The sequence below is a fragment of the Saccopteryx leptura genome, chromosome 11, assembly GCF_036850995.1.
Source record: "Saccopteryx leptura isolate mSacLep1 chromosome 11, mSacLep1_pri_phased_curated, whole genome shotgun sequence".
NCBI lineage: Eukaryota > Metazoa > Chordata > Mammalia > Chiroptera > Emballonuridae > Saccopteryx > Saccopteryx leptura.
The window spans coordinates 21,635,362-21,655,423 of record NC_089513.1 but is presented as its reverse complement, the minus strand read 5'-3'; the positions used below and the strand labels follow the sequence as shown (position 1 = coordinate 21,655,423).

At 50.6% G+C, this 20,062-nt stretch overlaps 1 protein-coding gene across 4 annotated transcripts in view; it reads right to left on the bottom strand.

Moving 5' to 3' along the window:
* The window catches only part of ZBTB7C (zinc finger and BTB domain containing 7C), a 339,511-nt gene that overhangs the window by 81,745 nt on the left and 237,704 nt on the right, over positions 1-20,062 (bottom strand). Inside the window, exon 1 of one of the 4 annotated variants that reach the window (XM_066352916.1) lies at positions 11,659-11,912. The exons of 1 other annotated variant lie outside the window; for it this stretch is intronic. The gene's annotated coding sequence lies outside the window, so the exon portion shown is untranslated. Of the gene's footprint in view, positions 1-11,658; positions 11,913-20,062 lie in introns of those variants that run through there. 2 more of the 4 variants (XM_066352919.1, XM_066352917.1) reach the window with 2 other exon arrangements.

Genomic DNA, 20,062 nt, shown 5'->3' with positions numbered 1-20,062 from the left:
TGAGCAAGAGGAGTCCTATACAGCCTGCAGAGGCCATTACAAGTAGAGGTCACCGTGCCCCAAAGGAACGAATACCAATTAAAGGGGCCCAGTTTGCCTGGAGAGTTTGGGAGACAGTACCCAACCTGTGATCCCCAGGTGGTGGGGTTAATGTGACAACTGAAATGCTGCCTCACAGACAGCTTCGCCTTAATTGGCATGTTTCCTGGTCGGCTGAGCCCTGAAGGAAAGCCACCATCTCAGTGTCCGCAGGCTAAAGCACCTCCTGTCCATCAGGGACCGCAGAGCTGAGCATCATTCATAAAATACAAGAGAAACAACTCTTCACATTCACAAACAAGACGGTAATATACATGTTTGTGTTATACAAATTAATAGAATCTTACATAGTACTTCCTAGGCAAACATCCTATTTCAAGGATGCAGCTTGCAGCATTTATTTCTACAGCAACCATTCTTCTGGAGCTTAGAGCCTGAACTACAGAATTAACCCTGATTGTTACTGTGGGGATTATACTTGCTATTCTAGTCCCTGTTTCTCCAAGGCTAGTGCTCTGGGCAGTGACTGGGTGGCAGTTCTGTGTGAGGATGTTAGAAGTGCCCTGGGCATTCAAGTTCTTCAGAAGGCGGAGGGAGGGCACAGGAAGGGAGGAGGAGAAGCTGATGAGGGCTCCCAGTTTCAGCCAACCCCACAGGGACCTCTGGAGCTGACACGGCACCCTCAGATTTGTCACATGCCTTTACAGAGCCCCTGATGTATACAGGGCAGTTACAAACTAATGAGCAAGAGGAGCCCTATGTGAATATGGGTGTCCTTGGGTGGGCAGCATGACTTTGGGTCAGGTTAACTGCAGCCAAGGCAATCCTTAAAGGGCCGACTGCTGACCACATTCCCAACAGCGGGGCCAGCAGTCCTTCTTGAAGGGGGACCAATACAAATAGTACTGGACACTATAGGGACAACCAGGAGGAAATCTAGAGCCAGTGGTGCATTCTAAAAATGTGTGACATGCCAGACCATGCGGTGGTGCAGTGGATAGAGCGCCGGACTGGGACGCAGAGGACCCAGGTTTGAGACCCTGAGGTCGCCAGCTTGAGCACAGGCTCATCTTGTTTGAGCAAAGCTCACCAGCTTGGTCCCAAGGTCGCTGGCTTGAGCAAGGGGTCACTCGGTCTGCTGAAGGCCCACAGTCAAGGCACATATGAGAAAGCAATCAATGAACAACTAAAGTGTCGCAACAAAAAACTGATGATCGATGCTTCTCATCTCTCTCCATTCCTGTCTGTCTCTGTCTATCCCTCTCTCTGACTCTCTCTCTGTGTCTCTGTAAAATAAAAATTAAAATTAAAATGCGTGACATAGCGAACCTTTCCCCAGTGTGCTTTGGGCAAGTGACTCCAAAAGGGCTGTGCCAAGAGCGACACATATGTGCTCCGGGAAGCTTTACAAACTTGGCGGGGGCTACTCTTTGGTGACACATCATTTTTATAATCCTCAAAGGATATCTCACTTAAAAGTTTACATACTGATGTTTTCTATTTTTTTCTTATTACCTCTCATGTTGATCCCCCCCCCCATTATTACCCGCTAATAATTACTGTGAATATGATCATTCTTCACTATCACTGACAATGAACTTAATCTAAGAGCAGGCCAGGATCTTATCATCGTTAGGTCTAAGGAGTTTCTTATTAAAGACACCCAAATAACTGTATCTTTAATCTATCCCCTGACACCCTGGATCTTAAAGACAGCTCTGGTGTGCTGCTTCTCGCTGTCCCTGTCATAGCAGGGCTCAGAGCCCACCCTGTGACCACGGTGGCTCTTGAATTCAGTCACCTTAAACCAGTTGTGGAAGTATGCCTCCGTGGGTTTCTCCAAGGTGATGCTCAGCTTATAGCCAAAAATTCAGACAGTTCTGGCCCCCTGGGACGATCCCAGCCAAATAGATGCCCCCATCCAGCTTCGTGCCACCAGGGGACACCTGCCTGGAATGGGCCATTGTGATACCTCCGTTTTTCCTGACACTTACACACTGAGCACAGCAGTTCTCCTTCAGTTCTCACACAACCCCGCGAAGTTTCATCTCCATTTTACAAAGGGGAAAACCACAGCACAGAGAGGTTAAGTACCTAGCCAAAGGCCACAGACTCTTGGGACTTGCACCGGCCCGGGCTCCAGAGCCTCTGTGCTATGAGGCTGTGCCATGTGGCTGTCTTCAGCCCAGCTCGGAGCATGCCCCAAAGCCTCCCTGAGCCTCTGCCCCTCGCCCCCCCTGCTCTGGCTCTGAACAGCGCCATCTTTCCAGACTGCTTAGCTGAGTGTAACACTGAGCCTATAGTATCTTGCTTCATTTTCAAGTTCAGGTCTTAACTGGGTAAACAAATGACAGCCTTTGGATGGCAGGGGCCAGAGAGCTGGGGCCAGAAAGGCCAGGCACACAGGAGGGGCTGCCTTTGTCCTCCCTGACGAGGCATTGCTTACAATGGCCCCCCTGGCTGTGGAGAGGGCCCAGTAGGTCAGTGTTTCTCCCCCCAGGGCCCCATCCGCCCTCTCCTGGCTCACCGGGCCTGGACATTCATCCCAGCGTGGGCTCGGGGTTGGCCGACAGCCCCTCTCCTCCGCCTGTTTCTGCTAAGAGTTCACCACCATGTTATTGGAAAAGCTTCCCAGAGCTGGAGGCCAGGGTCACTCAGAGGGTGCACCACGGGAGCGGGCAGGGGGTGGGAGGGCTGCTGCAGGGAAGTGGCCCGCAGCAGGAGCCCTGGCGAGGGAAGATGGGGAGGGGCAGCAGAGCTGGGGACCCACAGTGGGCTGCACTTGAGGGCCGGACATGGGCTGGCCGCCCCGCTGAGGGCCCACAGCCCGAAGGCCCACGTCCTCCGGAGCACCATTCTTGCTTTTACTCCCAAACATCATAAGCATCAACCTCTGGTCTGTCATTTAGTCCGGCTCATCCTTCCCAAGCCACGGGTTCCCCTGCAATGCACCCACGGGCAGTGCTTTCCTGGCCCTCCAAGGCTGCTCACTCACCCTTCTTTAAATTCACGCCCCCGCCACCCGGCCAATTCTGCGCATGCGCCCGGCCTCATAAGCAGGTACCAATGCGCTTGATCAAAGTGCTTCTAGAAGGTCCCCATTCCCACACAGACTGCTCAGAGTGATTCACTGTGCTTTCTCCTCATGCCTGAAGTAGAAATTTGTACCCATATGCCTCCTTTTTCAAAGGCACCCTATAAAGAGGGGAACATGGTAGTCAGTGTCTTACACACCTTACTGTGAATTTGTGGAAAGAACTGGCTTTCTCCTAGTAACTAAGTCAGGTCATCAGAGAGGGGGAAGCAAGAGTTTTGAAGGGATACTAAAAGTGTGTGTGGGTGGGTGGGGTGGGGGGGTAGTGTGGTTTTGAAACACAGAAGGATTCCTGGATAGGCAAGCCGGGTGGGGGAGGGGGAGATTTGAGCAGTAAGAGAACATGAAAATACCAGGGGAAAAGTTTACTGTCAATAAACGTCTGTGTCTCTGCCCTCTGCAAATAATGCCTAAGGGAGTGATGAAAGACTAGAGGTTGAGCACACACTCAGGGCGGCTCACAACTTCCCAGTGTCCCTGTCACCTGGTTAGAACCCCAAAGCTCAGGCAGCGAATATTCTTAAAGTAGAGTTTTCACTGAGGGGACGGCGGGACAGATATGCGCGCGAACACACACACACACACACACACACACACACACTTCAAAGGAAAATATAGCGATGTCCAGAAATCTACCCTAAGTCTGTTCCCTTCCAAACTGCCGACCAGGGAGGCCTCACCAATCAGCGAGAGACGGCAGATCAAGCCTGGTTTCTTTTATTGCAACCTCTACCCTTCTAGAATTTCTCCTCTTCTGCAGGTCCAAGCCACAGAGACATTAATCCCTATTCAAATGCATCTTCAAGGTTCTTCCTTCATTATATAAAAAAAAAATCTCTCCAAACACCCAAAGCAGCGGCTCTAATATCATGTGTGCATTCACCAGGAAGGGAGGGGAGCTCACCAGCGTCACCTGCCTCTCCTGTTGGAAGGCAGAAACGCGACCCTTCCTTCCCCTTCCGCCTGCTCCCCCACCCTCCAACAGCTTTCAATAACAGTGATTATTTCAGTCCGTAGAGCACAGCTGTCCTGTGAATTGTCCAGTCAGGGTTATGGGGTGGGAGCCAAGGGCTAGAGCATGGAGCTCGGATCTCTGAATAAACTGGCCCTCCCTCCCCACCCTGCCTGCTCACCCACTCCCTAGCGTGTGGGAGTTGAGGGTGGGGGCGGGGGGAGGCACATCTCTGGCTCAGGCCAGGGAAGACAGAAGCATTTTTTTAGCAGTCTGCTGAGGGCAGAGCCCCAGGGAGGGAGGAGGAGCAGAGCGTGCAGACAGGGCTGGAGGTGGCATGGCTCATCCTGGCCATGAATTCAGGTCTCTAAAACCCTCCATTCAAATCAAGGAGCCCCGAAATTGCACCTATAGGCACTAGGCTCAGACTGGCTGCCTCTCTGGTTAAAGTGTGCTGGGACATTCCTTGAGGACAGAAATGAAGTGTTAGTCAATTTGTCATTTATAGGAGGTATTTTGGAAATATTGGTTAAATGGATGAATGAAAGAAAAAAAAATAAAGAAATACTGGGCTAGTATTAGGAACAGTAGCAGAAGAAGGGGAGGAAAGTTCTGAGAACTTCAAGAGAAGCAGGCAGAGAGGCCCCCAATGGGGTTGGGAGGAGAAAGGGGTGCCAAGCTAAATCCGGCCCCATCACAGTTGTGCACTTGGCCAGCCAGGGCCCTGCCCTCAAAAGCATGACCCCATTATCAAGTTAACTGCCACGTGCACGACTCCTGCTAAACGCTCCTCCAAGAAGTTCGGACAATGGTCCTCAGAGAATGTGACACTCAGAATTGTCATAGATGAACTTCAGACAACATCTCCTACAGGGCTCTCTGATTTTTTTCAGTGCTAAGAGCCCCCTGTATAAATAAAATTTGTTAAGAAAATCGACCCACACAGACCTGTTCTGCTTGACAATGAATCCCTTTGGAGAAGGCCAGTCTAATCCAACTCCTTGTTTTGAGTAAGGAAACTGAGGCCCAGAGAGGTCAACCTGTGTTCTCAGACTTCATCACAACTACCTTCTGGTGCCTGGTCTCCTCCTCGCCTGAGATTGTACGTCAGTACTTCTTGGGTGGGGCCCAGGCACCTGTTATCTTTTTAAAGGGTTTCGTAAGCGATTACAACCTATAGTGAGGTTTGAGAATTACTGGATGAAGTACTAGTTTGAAGGTGAAGAGTAAATTAGTAGCAGAGCCTGATGCCAGCTGCTCGTGGGGTCATACAGGCCAAATTCTACGACAATGACTTCCAAGAAGCTGTTGGAATTGATTTCTGGTAGCGAGGTTTGCTTATATTGAGCATGATGTCACAGAATGATCACTGACCAGGATTTCAGCATGTTCTGATGAAAGGGTAATTCTTTGTCATTGTTGAGTCTTTCAAGCTAGGTGAGTTCCTGTACCACTTGGCTCAAATGTATCTTTGTTAAGAGTGTTACCCTGGTCAGTCCCACAGATAAAACAATGGGATAAAATTAGTTCATCGTGGATCTGAAATACCAGCGTGAAATGGAACAACCAGCTGCACCCAGCAATTCTGGATGAATCACTGGATTGTGCCAGCAGCTCGAGGCCCTCATAAGAAAGGGACAAGGAAGCCTTGCACTGACCAGCTGCCACCTGGCTACGGTGTCTTTGTGGCCCCAAAGGGGTGACTTAAGGCAATATAAAGGTTAGAATCTTATTCAAGTCTCTGAAGTCCCCAAATTGAACAGCATGTCTAAGAATGTTGTATTCAGTTCCCTTTAGGTCAATTTCTCCCCTTTCCAGGGCCTGACTTTTCATTAGCGCTACATGTGGAGAGAGTGGGGCTCAGGGCGTGGGCCCCACAGCCAGAGCTCTGGAGCACTAGAGCATTCCTCAGGAAAACAGAAGGAGAGCAGCAATGCCTGTGTCACACTGTGGGGCCCTGCACTGTCCCATAGAAACTTGTGTTGATGCAGATGTTGAGGAACTAGAATCCTCATGTATTGCTGGTGGGAATGTAAAATGGTGCAGCCACTGTGAAACCAGTCTACCAAATGGTAGAACATAGTTATGTGACCCAGCAATTCTACTCTTGGGTATACACCCAAGAGAAATGCTAAGCTACGTCCACAAAAACACTTGCTCACTAATGATCACAGCAGTATTTTTGCAAGAGTCAAACATGAAAACAACCCAAATGTCTATCAAGTGATAAATAAAATGTGGTATAGCCATACAGGAATATTATTCAGATATAAAAAGGAATGAAGCACTGACATGCTACAAAGTAGATGAACCTTGAAAACATTATGCGAAGTAAAAGAAATCAGTCATAAAGAGCCACATATCTGATTCCACAGATATGAAATGTCCAGAATAGGCAAATCTATATAGGGACAGAAAGTAGAATACTAATGACCTGGGACTGGCGATTTGGGGTGAAATGCTTATGGGTACAGGCTTCTTTTTGGTGTGAAAAAATATTATAAAATTTATTGTGATAATGGTTACACGGCTCTGTGTGTATACTAAAAACTATTGAGTGATACATTTTAAATGGGTGAGTTGTATGGTATGTAAATTACATCTCAATAAAGCTACTATTTAAAAAATAAAAAGAAACTTAGAAAAGTTTCTGTTATTTAGGTTCTGCTAAATAGAGGCATCCTCTGTGAGACTTCCCTGGGGCTTAAGGAAGGTAGGTGTCAACAGGAACTGGAGTCACTGCCACCTCTCCAGTGACCTTTACCAGTAACTTCACAAAGACCAATGGGCCAACCTGTTATCTCTAAACGACTGAACACAACTGTCATCCAGAATCACAGCCAAAAAAGCAAGGGCCCCAGGGCATGCATGTATGTGTGTGTAGGTAAAACAGAATTTTCCAGAAGGCCAAGTTCATTTCTGTGCTATCATTTGGGAGGGTCACGTGTACAGTTGCTTGGTTTGGGTCTGATTTGAGAAAGCCGGCACAGATCACGTATTCTATCATCAGGCATTTTTCCAGTCCAGAGCCTTGGTGTTGGCCCACAGAATTTGTTCAGAGGTTGGACTCACTTCTAGACTAATGCAGAATAACCCGCCCCAGTTTCCTGCCCAAGGAGGGGCAGGCTTCAGTCATGCCAGCTTTCCTATTCTGCACCCCATGTGGCCCCAAGCCAGGCCACCACTGGGGAAGATCTCTTCCCCAGAGGGGGAAGCTTCCCTCTCCCTAGCTGGCTTCCTGCAGGGTGGAAGAGTGCAGGGGGGTCAGAGAGAGAAGGAGGCCCACTCTGGCTGGTCCCTTTCCAAGCAAGGCCCAGATGGAGGGGCCTCCCAGATGGAAAAAAAGGAAGTACGACGACGGTGGAGAGCATGCATTCCTCTTTTTCTCAACAAAGCCTCAAGAGGTGCAGAGGGAGAGTGAAATTATGCTGCAACTTTGCTCCACTGAAGATAAACTCTCCCTTCAAAGGAATTACCCATCTCACTCCATCATGGTACCTCAGGGTCTATCAATATTGTAATTTATTAAGCAATCACATAAAGAATGTATTGTACAATAAAAAGGGCCTATTTTGCCACCTCATTCCATAAGCAAGTTTTTTTTGGTGTGTGTTAAGTCATGAGAAGTCCATCAAGTTAAAAATCAAAACAAAAACTAACGAGCATACACACACACACGCCCACTCACTCAAAAATTGGGGGGAAAATCCTTCGTGGAAGTTACTACGAGGCAGGCAGGCGGCTCCAGAGAGGAAAAACACAATCTCTGACTAATATGAAAGAGACTCCAAATGGCTCTTGGCAATGATCTCCCAACCCCAGTTCCCCTCCCTCTATTCATCTCTGCTGTTCCCAGCCACAGGCAAATAAACCCAGCAGCTCCCGCCCTGGCCCAACCTGTAGGGCTGCACGGCTGAGCAAGGCCTGGGCACACAACTGTCCCCATGCCACGCAAGATCCACCTGTGTCACCGCTGTAAACACAGGACAGCCGGCGGCCGCTAGCCACTCGGGTCAGACTGATAATCTCACTATTGGGAGAAAAGTGCCTTCGTTTTGACAGTACGACATCAATATGAAATACAGTATGATCTTATGATCTCTTTTTTTTTTTAACCTGCACTTTCTTTATTAGCTGTATAAAGCAGTTCAGAATTTTTCTTTCTTTTTTAAGATTTTACTTATTGATTTTACAGAGAGAGGAGAGGCGGTGGATGAGAAGTAGTTGCTTCACTTGAGCTGTTCATTGGTTGCTTGGCACTTGTCATATGTGCCTTGACCCGGCTGGCCCAGGGTTTCAAACTGGCGACCTCAGCATTCCAGGTCAGCTCTCTATACACTGTGCCACCACAGGCCAGGCCTGATCTTGTGACCTCAAACCAAGAGATTTTTTTTTTAAGGAAGAAGAAAAACTGTCCTCCCCAAGGAGCTGGTGTCAATTCTGAACAAGGAAGGCCCTAGAGCATCACTCAGATGGACTTAGCTTCCAGGCAAGATTTATCAGTGCACCTTCCTCACCAAAGTGGTAGTTAATTTTAGAGGTAGTTTTGTTACACCGATTACAGCACTCAAGATGGAAGGAGAGTTAACAGGCCAAATGTCCCAGAATATTTATGGCTGTTCTCTGTCAAAGATCCCTCTGACACCACTTTATTAGGACAGATATGTCAGGTCAGCGGAAACAGAGATGGACAGGAGCCCTGGGAATGGCATTGGAAGTGGGGATTCGAGCGAATGGAGCATAATCTTTTCAGTTGAGCCCTAAAACGTGCTGGCAAGCCGGTGGGAGCTGCTCTGAGAACTGTGGACTGCCAAGAGACATGGGTTCTAGAACTGGCTTTGCTATCAAGTCTTGCAGACATGGCCAAGCTTTCTCCATGCTAAGGTGAGGGACTTGGAGCTGTAGTTCCAGGCCTGTAAGTGTGGCAAGTCATCATGGCCACTGAGGAACGTGGCTGATGCATTAGGAAGGTCACCCTCCTGGGGAGTCTCAGCCTGGCTGGCACTGTCCAGAGAGGAGGCTGCACAGGGGCTCTTGTCACCTCCAGTGGGGATGCCTGCTCAATCCAATGGCCAATCTTGAAACCTACAATCGTAAACCAATAACCTGAACAGCAGAGACTCAAACAGCTCCACGGGCACTGTGTGTACTTTAGCGTCCCCTGGAACCAGAGCTGAGTCGTTTTGACTATAGCATATGATAGCTCATCATTTCAACTACCTACCCCTCCTCTTCTCCTAGGCCTCCTGCTGCTTCTCCTTCATGGAAAGGGTTTCATAACTCCATCCCACATACTGTCTCAGCTCATTCACTCAATCAACACCCACTGAAGGATGTACTATTGCTATTGCTATTCCCATTCCCATTTGCAGAGGCCAGGAACCAGGTATATATTCTTACCTGTGTATGCCCAGCATTTATAGCATGGTGCCTAGAACCACATATTAGACAATATAATCATTTTCAAATAAATGATTGATTGAATGAAAAAAAAAACAATTGAGGTTCAAAAAGGTTAATATCCTATATGCAGACTATTCTGTGTTGTGCTATAGTTATATTAGGGTGATTCTTGTCTCCTCTACTAAAGTGTAAGATTCTAAAAGATGTGTGGTAGCTTTGATTCCGGCTCTGTCACTAACTAGGTGGGCAGCTTACGTAAATTATCCTTTGGGCCTCAGTTTCCTCATCTGCAAAGTGGGTCTGATGATTCCTAACTTACAGGTTATGTGGGTTAGAGGAGATAATGTATGCCAAACCTAGTGTCTGGCAGAGGGCAGGTGGCCCCTGAATGTCCCATCCCTTTCTTCCCTTCCTGTCTCCTCTCTGGTTTATTTCCCAGCATTGACACAGCAGGGTAAGCCTTCAGTTCTGCGACCAAGCTGGTGGCCTCAGGGCCCGTGTGGCACTGGTGTCCTGTGGTTCTGTGTAAGGAGCACTGAACTTACCTGGCCTCATGGACCTCAGTCCCTCATCTATAAACTGGGGGTGATGAAGGCTTTGGTGGCTGCCCCTGGGTGGTGCTCAGTGTGGTAGTTTGGGAGAGCGCAGGAACCTGCCAGACACTGTATCTGGAGGGGCTGAGTACAGGCAGCCCACTCGTCCTTGTGGGGGGCAGGTAGGTTTCTTTCCCCTTTCTGCCCAGGCTGGGCCTTAAGGGAGGGGGAGCTACTTTCCTTTCCTGGAGATCTAACCAAAGGAGGTTCCGAACCCTTTTAATCCCCCAGGACTTAACTGGGTGAAGGAATTGAGCTGAAACTCGAAACTGGCAGGCTTCACCCTTCCTTCCCCTCCCTTTCTACAAAATCTTTCGAATCCGGAGAAAACTGCCTGATTGTTTCAACCACCTCCTTTACATTTTCAAAATTCTGTATTTAGAAGGATTGGAAGCGGTATGCCACCAGCCGGCCAATGAATCGCGGGAATTTGCCTGCCTCCTGGGCAGAGCACAGTACCAGGGGTTATAAGAAAGAGGGCAGCCGTCCCCTGCCCGTCGGCCTACAGCCGGGACAACAGAAGCCAGAGAGAGACAACAGAACCGGGACGCCCCCGGAGTACAGCACGAAGACTACTGCCCCCACCCCCCACCCCGTCCCCGCGCTCCAATGCTCTGCGCTGCGGTGCGAGGGGGTTCGAGCTCTTTCCAGAGTCCTTCCCGGCCCCGCAGCCGCAGCCCAACTGCGGGGAACTAGGCGCCCGGGATTGCCACGCGGGTATGGGGGCGCACGGGCCAGTCCCTGCCCTCCCCTCCCCCACTTCTACCCCCAGGCTGCCTCGGGAACTCGGACCCAAGGAGCCCGGAGACTAAGGCTTGACTGGGTTGCGGGGAGGGAGTTGTTACTGCCCACCCACACCCAGGCAGGAGCGAAGGGAAGGGTGCCCAGCTCAGGAGGCGACTGAAATCCGGACCGAGACGGGACTCCCTCTGGTTCACGGAGGGAGCCGTCTGACACTCCCTCCCCGCCTTTAATTTTTTAATTTTACCTCGACTTGTGCCAGGAGTTGCCATGGCTTCTGCCCACCCCCCCCCCCCCCCCAACACACACACACTAAGTTTTGCATTTGACACCGAAGAGGATCAGCTTTTGGGGGGTGGGATTTAAACTAACGATGTATATCCTCTATTACTTACGGTGTGCCCTTCGCACCCCACCCCACCCCAAAAGCCTGCGGGAGAGGGACACGGGCAACTAGAAAGCGAAGAGAGTGCTTCGTGCGGAGTTCCGATTCTTTCTCGCCTTTGGCTGGGAGGTACACGGCCGCACGCTCCTCCATCAGCTCCGGGGCTCCAGTCCCGGGTTCCCTAGCACGCTCCAGCTCTGGCGCGGGTTTGAAATTTCTTGCAAACGCCGCCCAGCGATCGCCAGTGGTTGCCACCCCCCTCGGGCCAGAGGGTCCCCGCTGCGGGGAGCAAGAATGCCTGCAGTGCCCGAGGTAGGGGCGCAGCTGCCAGGTACCCACGAGCTCTCCTCGACGCCCACAGGGCGTCCTCTCCACCCCGACCCCACGGCCTGGCCGCCTGGTTCCCTCAGCCCCGATCGCACCACGCTCCTGGCCGAGGCCGCAGACCCACCTGGCCGCCCGGGGGACGCCGCGCTCTTGCCCGGGTCGTGTCCTGAGCGCCGCCAGGGTCCCGGGCTGGGAATCCACGCGGCAGCGCAGCTCAGGGGAGCCTGCCGCAGCCGGCGGGAGGTTGTCATTGATTCGTGCTGGGCGAGTTAAGCCATTCCAGGAGTGGTTTTGAGAAAGCACTCCCACCCCTCCCTCCAACCAGAAGTATTTGGCAGGCAGCCGCTTTCGTCCACCTGTACTGTTGAGCGCGGGACAAGGATCAATTTCACCAGTCGCGCCTTATACCTCACTTTATAACAGGCAAATGAAGCTTTTGTAAAGGTAAAGCTGAAATGAAAGTAGGAGTGCTGAAGGATGTCCTCCCCCCCAAAGAAATCCTCCCCTTTTCTCCTGAGTTCTCCGTGTATTTATTTTTTCTCTACTATTTCACAAAATGCCTTACCACTTATCTCAAGTCAGGGCAGCTTTTTATTATTATTATTGTTTTATTCAATTCTGCATGTCTTTTATTTTTAGAGGCAATTTTATTTCCATTTGCCTGAAACCTGAGCCCAATAAAATTACTAGAATTATATGTTTTCTCCTTAAAGGGTCATGAGTGTAACTTAACCAAATCAAACACTGCACAGAAAGCATTCAAGCACAGGTCTCCCTGGCAGGGGTGCACAGCTGGGCTTGGCCCAGGTGGAGTCACGAGGCCTGAGGTGGGGGCTCCCTCTAACATATCCTCTCCCAACAAACACACAAATCATACAGGCTTTCCTTTGCTTTGTCTTGGTGCTAAGACTGACTCAGACATGCCAGCCAGAGATCCAACAGTTCACATTCGGGGTGGGCCTGCTGCCAATCACAGAGAGGTGCGGCTGGAACACCTTCTCCTAAGCTGTTCCTTAAAACCCCCACACCCTTCTTGAAAACCACCAGAGGGGAGGCTCCAGCTGCTGTCAGTTCCCTTTCTACTGGAACTGACCTTCACCTTGGAGAAACCATCATTAACTCCTTGGGACTTAGGCTGGCAGTTCTCAGAAATGGGGGAGGAGTCGGGGAGTTCTTCCTTGTAACATCTCCCTGTATGCCCCGGCCTATCGCACAAATCAAATGAGAGGCCTGACCTCTGTGGCCTCTGCCACTCTTCCAGGGGCAGGCCATGAGCCTTAAAGCACCCCAAAGCCAGCAGGAATCCCCGAAGGCCCACGGAAGCCAAGGACTGGGTTCCGATTGGTAGAACTCTCAGACAGTGGAGCAAACTAAAGTATCTCCTCCAACAGGTGCCCCTGACTGAAATCCCAGCGCAGTGATTCATTCCTCTGAGGGGCACGCCCTGCGCAGAGCCTGCTTCAGGCTGGAAAAATTGCTTCAGCAAGATGGGGAGGGTCTCTCTTTGTGGTGCTAAAACTGTGCATATCCACGGACCCTGAGATGTGGGGTGTGGTCTCCACAAGAGGCCAGACCCTCCCTGCTATGGTGGGAGGCCATGAATGGTATTATGAGGGGAGAGAGAGGCTTGGAATCAAGGCGGGTGCTAAATCAGGGAACTAGGCACTGAAGGTCAGAAGGGTAGGCACTTAATCAGAATAGGTGGACAGTTTCCAAGATTGGATGACTCCATAGCTTTTTATCAAAACCCATGTATTCCTGGAACACCCAAGCTAAAGAATGAAAAGTCAAATCCCTTTGTTCACCGAGTCACTAATCAAACATCCAATCAAGTGTAACTCTACACTCTACTCCCAGATGACCAGGCAGGTAAAGGTGCCAACACATGACCTGGATGGAAGCAGTATCTATCCAGAAGTATTCGTGTGCACCTTGCGGGTTTGCCTCTATGGCGTGGACGGAGGTGGGTGGGCCGGGTACAGTGGGGTGCCACCCTCAGAGCCTGCTGTCTTGTGGGGAGATAAAGCACGGGAGACCAGTCAGTGTAGGGCAGGGTACCTACTGCGCTGTGTGGGGTCCCTTAAAGAACAGGACTCCTGCTGCAGAGCAGACAAGGAGCCCAGAAAAATCATGAAGGCAGGGCTCATTGGGAGAGGGCTCGGCAGGCCTGGAACTTCGTGCTGCTGTGAGCAGGAGGGCAGGTCGGATGGGGGAAGGAAAGGTTTGGGGAGGGCAGCTGGTTTACAGGGTTCTCCCAGTGGACAAAGCATCAGGCTAGGGTCTACAGGGTGGAACCAGTTTACGAATACAGTTTCTGGCTGAAAGGAGATAGCGCAGGACAGGGCCTGCTTCAGAGGGAGGGAGGACTGAAGCACCTCTTTCAAACCCAGTGGAGCTGGATGTGGGCAGAGGGCACAGTGGAGGCGGGAGGCTGTAGGAATGGGGAGTTGCAGTGGCCAGCCTAGCCTGCCCCAGGCAGCCGCTCCTAGTGGGGCTCTGTTGGTCAAATAAGTTAGTAAACATGATACATATGTTTGCTCGCTTATAGTTTGCATTGGGTGTGGGGGACAGGCTGTAAGCAGGCAGGGTCGTTATAGCCTAAGGCTTAGTTTTAAGACTAAGCTTTACCCCATACCCTTGACTGTTGCATGATAGGGGGTGGTGCACTCTCATGAGGAATCCCATTTATGCCTCAAATAAGTGACTTTGTATCAGAGACTTCCTTGTTTGTATATTGGATTAAAAGTTTTGATTTCTACACTACAAAATGGGGCAGAGGAGCCCATGCTAGAGGAGAGCAGAGAAAGGCCACGTGGAAGAGAGGAGAAGCAGCCAAGATGGTGGAATGCTGAAGTAGAAGCCAGTTTGTGCAGAGTTTGTGCAAGGAGAAGGAGATGGGGAACAGAGGTGAATAAGGCTGGTGAGGTAGAAAACTTTGATTCTAGGAAACTCGGATAAGTCAGTAGCTTTGGGAGCCTTGAATGGAAAGGGAAGGGTTTTCCCACTGTGTGTATTTCTTGCCCGCCAGGTGCAAGCTAGGATAAAGATGATGGCCCACCAGTTCTTGGCTCCGTTGTTTCATTACCGTCTGTCCGAATCAAATGTGAATCTGCATGGGCCAGGCGGCTGTGATGGTGGCCGTGGCTACTGGCCATGCAGGCTCCAACCCCTGGACCTGAAGGAGTGTTTGAGTAGGCCTGTGGGTGGTGCCAAGGCTGATGATCCTGCAGCCAGAGCCTGGGGAGAGCTGGCCCCTGTCCAGCCCACTGGTTGGTCCCACAGTGGACAGTGAATGTCATTCCTTCCTCCCCTTAATCACTGTGTGTGTGTACACTGTTGGGACACACCCTTCAGAATGGCTCTGGGCAAAAAGTGGGGAGTCCTGCCCCACCACCCCGTCAGCCTCACCTCCCTGTTCTCAGCCTCCACGCCAGCTGCCTCCTGGGAATAGGACCATAAAGGAGTCACAGAGGGGAGGCTCTCAAAGGGGCTCTGGGCAGGCCAGACTCCAGATCTGTTATTGTGCATTTCCTGTTGGGATATGGTCCCCTCCTAGGCCCTCTCTGGCCTACTCCCTCTTACTCACGCTCCTCTGCTCCCCCTTCCTTTCCACCCCACCCTGCTCCCAGGGTCAGGTCAGTCAGAGCACTGGGAAACAGTCTGGCTTACCAGCGCCTGGCTTTTCACATCTGCCTCCAAACCCACAACTCACTCTTGTTCCAGGGAAGATGAAAGCTCCCACTGCAACCACCCAATCTGCTCAGAAGCTGAACAGAAGCACAGTGAGCAAATCTGCAACTGCCTTCACCTGAAAGCTTAGTGGCCTGGGCATCAGCTGTAACAGAGGCACACAGACGGCATCTGTAGGAGCACATACAGACACCCAGAATGTCTGTATGCACCTGTGTCAACAGGCGGATGCAGAGATGATCCATGCAATCTAGAAGTAATAAAACTATTATCTGTTGAGGGTCTACCCTTTACTTAGTCCTTGCAGTCATCCCAAGAGGTAGATTTTCTTATTTCTCCTTTTCCTGAGGAGGAAGCAGACTCAGAGAGGTCTATTCATGTGTTCAAGGTCACACGGCTTGATAAATCGTTAAAGTGGACACGACACCAGGGTCTTTATGATACGGGTGCCCAAAGGCTGACCCTGGGGTTCAGCTCTGGCTCTTTGTCTTGTTTCTACAATTCATTCTCTAAGAAGCAGTTTACTTTGCCGATGTGTGCCTCAGTTTCTCCACCTGCTAAATAGGCAAGGCAATGACCCTTTCTGAACCGAGAAGCTATTATTAGCCAGGGGGAGGCTGAGATGGAGGTTGAACTTTGATAAAGCGCTCGAGCAAGTCCTCCCTAGAGAATGCACACAGGACTGGGCTGAAGTGTTATTCAAGCCGGAAACTCAGAGTCACCCCTGCTGCCTCCCTCTCCTTCCCACCCCACACCCTGCCCCGGCTGATCCATCCATCTCTGTAAGACTATCTCCAAAATAGATCTCCCTCCCGTCCTCTTCCTGCTGCCTCCTCCACCACTGCCCTGGGCCGAGCAACCCCCCACCCTCCTTTCATCTTGACTTCTGCAGAGACCTCCTAACTGGTCCCCCTGCTCCCATTCCTGTCCTGCTCCTTCAGCCCAGAGCCACGAGGCTGCCCAAGTAATCTTCTTAAATGTGCATTTGGTTGTGTCACAGGGCACTTCAAGTGCAACCTAAACTGTTCACCTTGGCCTAGAAGGCACAGCAAACTTCCTGCTTCTCTCTACATATGCCCGCCGCCCACCCCCAATCTCCAGGCACCGGCAGACCTTTCCCAGCTCCTTCTCCTTCCTGTTCTGGGACTTCCCATGTGTGAATTCACTGACCTGACACGATCTCCCCCCACTGCAAGTCTTGCAGAAATGTTACCTCCTCAGAGGGGCCATTCTTGGCCACCACCGATAAACTGGGACCACCCCCCAATTATCTATTTCAGACCCTCAACTTGCATACTTTTATTTAATTACATGCTTATGTTGAGTTATTTTTTAATTCATTTTTTAAAATTATTTATTTATTTATTTTTACAGGGAGAGAGAGAGAGTCAGAGAGAGGGATAGATAGGGACAGACAGGAACAGAGAGAGATGAGAAGCATCACTCATCAGTTTTTCATTGCAACATTGATTACTTTCTCATATGTGCCTTGACCGCGGGCCTTCAGCAGACTGAGTAACTCCCTGCTCGAGCCAGTGACCTTGGGTCCAAGCTGGTGAGCTTTTTTTTTGTTCAAGCCAGATGAGCCCGCACTCAAGCTGGCATCTCAGGGTCTCGAACCTGGGTCCTTCCGCATCCCAGTCCGACGCTCTATCCACTGTGCTACCGACTGGCCAGGCTGTTGAGTTTTGTTTTTGTTTTTAGATTTTATTTATTCATTTTTATTAGAGAGAGAGGGGAGAGAGAGGGGAGGGAGAGATAGAGAGAGAACAGAGGGAGGAGCAGGAAGCATCAACTCCCATATGTGCCTTGACCAGGCAAGCCCAGGGTTTTGAACCGGCGACCTCAGCATTCCAGGTTGATGCTTTATCCACTGCGCCACCACAGGTCAGGCCTGTTGAGTTATTTTTGACTGTTCCTCCCACTAGAATGGTGGCTGCTTGTGGGCAGGGATGTAATAAGTTTTTCTCTCTGTGTGTGTACGTGGTGTACACTAGGCTCCCAGATCTGGGAGACAGGAAGAATAGATGTAGTCCTGGCTCTGACACTGGTGGGCTGCATGTCCGTGTGGATGGCCCATGCCCTCCCTGATCCTCAGCTCTATCCTCTGTAAAAGCGGACAATGGAAAGGATGGCCAAGAGCCCTGCTTGGTCTGATGCTCTGCAGTCAGATTTGCCTTCGTTCTCCAAGAACTTGCAGATGCTACTAAGCAAACAGGAACAAAACCCTGGCCATAATGCATTTGAGTTTTGTTTGTTTGTTTGTTTGTTTGTTTTTTACAGGGACAGAGAGAGAGTCAGAGAGAGGGTAAGAGAGATGAGAAGCATCAAGCATCAGTTTTTTGTTGCGACACATTAGTTGTTCACTGATTGCTTTCTCATATGTGTCTTGACCACGGGCCTTCAGCAGACTGAGTAACCTCTTGCTCGAGCCAGTGACCTTGGGTCCAAGCTGGTGAGCTTTTTGCTCAAGTCATATGAGCCCATGCTCAAGCTGGCGACCTCGGGATCTTGAACCTGGCTCCTCTGCATCCCAGTCCGATGCTCTATCCACTGAGCCACCACCTGGTCACGCCATTTGAGATGGTTTTGAGGAGGCTTTCCTTCTGTTGTTGGCCCTGATGGCTTTTTAGAAAAATAAGCCTGTGAGGACTGAGGCCTTCTCACACTGTAACCAGCCCTGCAGCACCTGCTGCTACACCAGCGTGGAAACGGAAGCTTGTTCAGAAAAAGCAGTTCCTACATCGGACAGAACCAGGTCAAGACCAAGTCAGGGCTGGTTTCATTTGGGGATTTCCACCCCAGCAGCCAGATTCCCCCAACGCACCAGGTCTGAGGGCCTGACCTTGAATGACATCAGCTTCTATTCATGCAGAGCCTTGGTGGCATTCTAAACCTGTTAGCCTGGTTGACTTGCATGACAACCAAGAAGGGATTTTTATTCCCACTTTGCAGATGAGAAAACTGAGACCCAGATGAAAAAGTGAGTGAATGGCAGAATAGAGACCTTTGCGATTAAGGGTGAAAAACTCTAGTGAGATTAATTCTTTCAAAAACTGACATATTGTATATGAATATATAATTTTAAGAAAATATTAATATATATGAAGTGTATTTGAAAAAATATGTACATGAAATTCTTCCCTCTTTGAGGAAATTTGTGAGACAGAGTGGAGAAGGTCACTCATTATCTCAGCACGTTTGACAGGCTAATAGTAGGAGTGTCACTGCAATTTAGGGCAGTTGGTTCCAGTTGGTGGCCCTCTCCTTCTCTCTCTTTCTCTGTCTTGCTGGAGTAAACAGTCCATACTGAAAACTGTCAGTTTCCATCTGACATCCCACTGTGCACTTCTTAGGAGCTCAACAAATGCTTAATTAAATTTTGAGGAAAAAAACACAAAAAACCCAGAAAACTCAGCTGGCTGGAGCAAGAGGAGGAGGTGGCACCTTTAGGGACATGCCAGCTTCACCCGTGGTGGCCCTCTAACTTCCAAGCCCTCACTGTTCTGAAGTCCTCTGTACTATATTGTCACAGAGAACTTTATTCCCTTTGATTTACAGATCAGATTTCACTGAAATGTATTAAAATGCAGATTTGAAATAATAACTCATTGAGGTTTAGCATGAACAACAGAGGAGCTACAAACTGAGTCTAAGCAAGGTGTTAACAGTCCTTTATAGGGTGGCAAAGGTTATCCAAATCTGTTAGTGGCCAACGCTCTTCGTATTCCTGCCACTGTATTTTAGAGGGGGCAGACCCAGTCATCCGGAACCCACTGGCAGTTTGCCAGATGCCTTGACCAAACTCCATTTCTTCAAGGGTGAGCCCGAGAAGCTAAGTCCTGTGGCTGGCCCACCTCTGGCAACAGGTCCTGTGGGAGCTGGAGGGGGAGGGCGGGCCCAGGGGGGAGGGCGGGCCCAGGGGGAGGCCCGATACTCTGCAGCCTCCCCCTCTCAGGTGCGCAGGGAGGCCAGCTGGAGCTTGTCCTGACCTCCGAGGGAGGTGCTGGCTAAGCAGAGGGTGCACGGATTGTTCTCTGTGGGGAAGCGAGGGGAAAGCACCCTGCCTGGCTGGGGTGTGGGGAAGGGCTCGAGCAGGGCTGGCCACACAATAGACAAGGAGAGCAAGCAGGGTCCCAGCCCTCCGCCTCGGCCTGAGGGCCCGGGGCTGCTGAGGGCCTCACCTTCTTCCCAGATTATATGGGGCGGTGTAGTCAGGCACCACAGTGGGAGTAGGGAGGGTGCCAAGAGCTACAGCTAGCTCTGGCTGGGGCTCTGGGTGACTGGGCCTGTCACCACCAGCAGGCTGGGAATCTGGGGGAGGGGGATGGCTCAGCCAGGACCTAGCCAAGGAGGGGTGAGGGATGGAGTGAAGGGGTAGGGGGTGGGGTGGGGGCAATGTCCAGGAATGGGTGGCACTACCAGCCAGAGGAGGCAGTTCTAGCCTCCCTTTCTTCCTTCCCTCCCTCCCTTTTTCCCTCTCTGTTTCCCTCCCTCCCTCCTCCCCTCTCTTTTTTCCTCCCTCCCTCCTTCCCTTCATAGGTATGTACTGATTGCCTTTGCCTACCCCTCCCCCCACTATTCTAGGCTTTAGCTATAAAGCGGTAAACACTACATCTGTCAGCCCTCATGGAGCTGACCTTCTAGCATGGGAAAGACAATAAACAGATAACCATCTACCATGAAGGCAGATGGAGGAGGCCAAGTCCCTGTCCTGCGTAGAGTGAGGACATGGGGTTGGGAGCAGGGAGGTGACCTGCCCAAGGACACACTGCCATGTGACACTCTCTACCTGACTCCTTGCCCAGTGACCCTAGAGCTGTCCCTCTTCCTTAGCA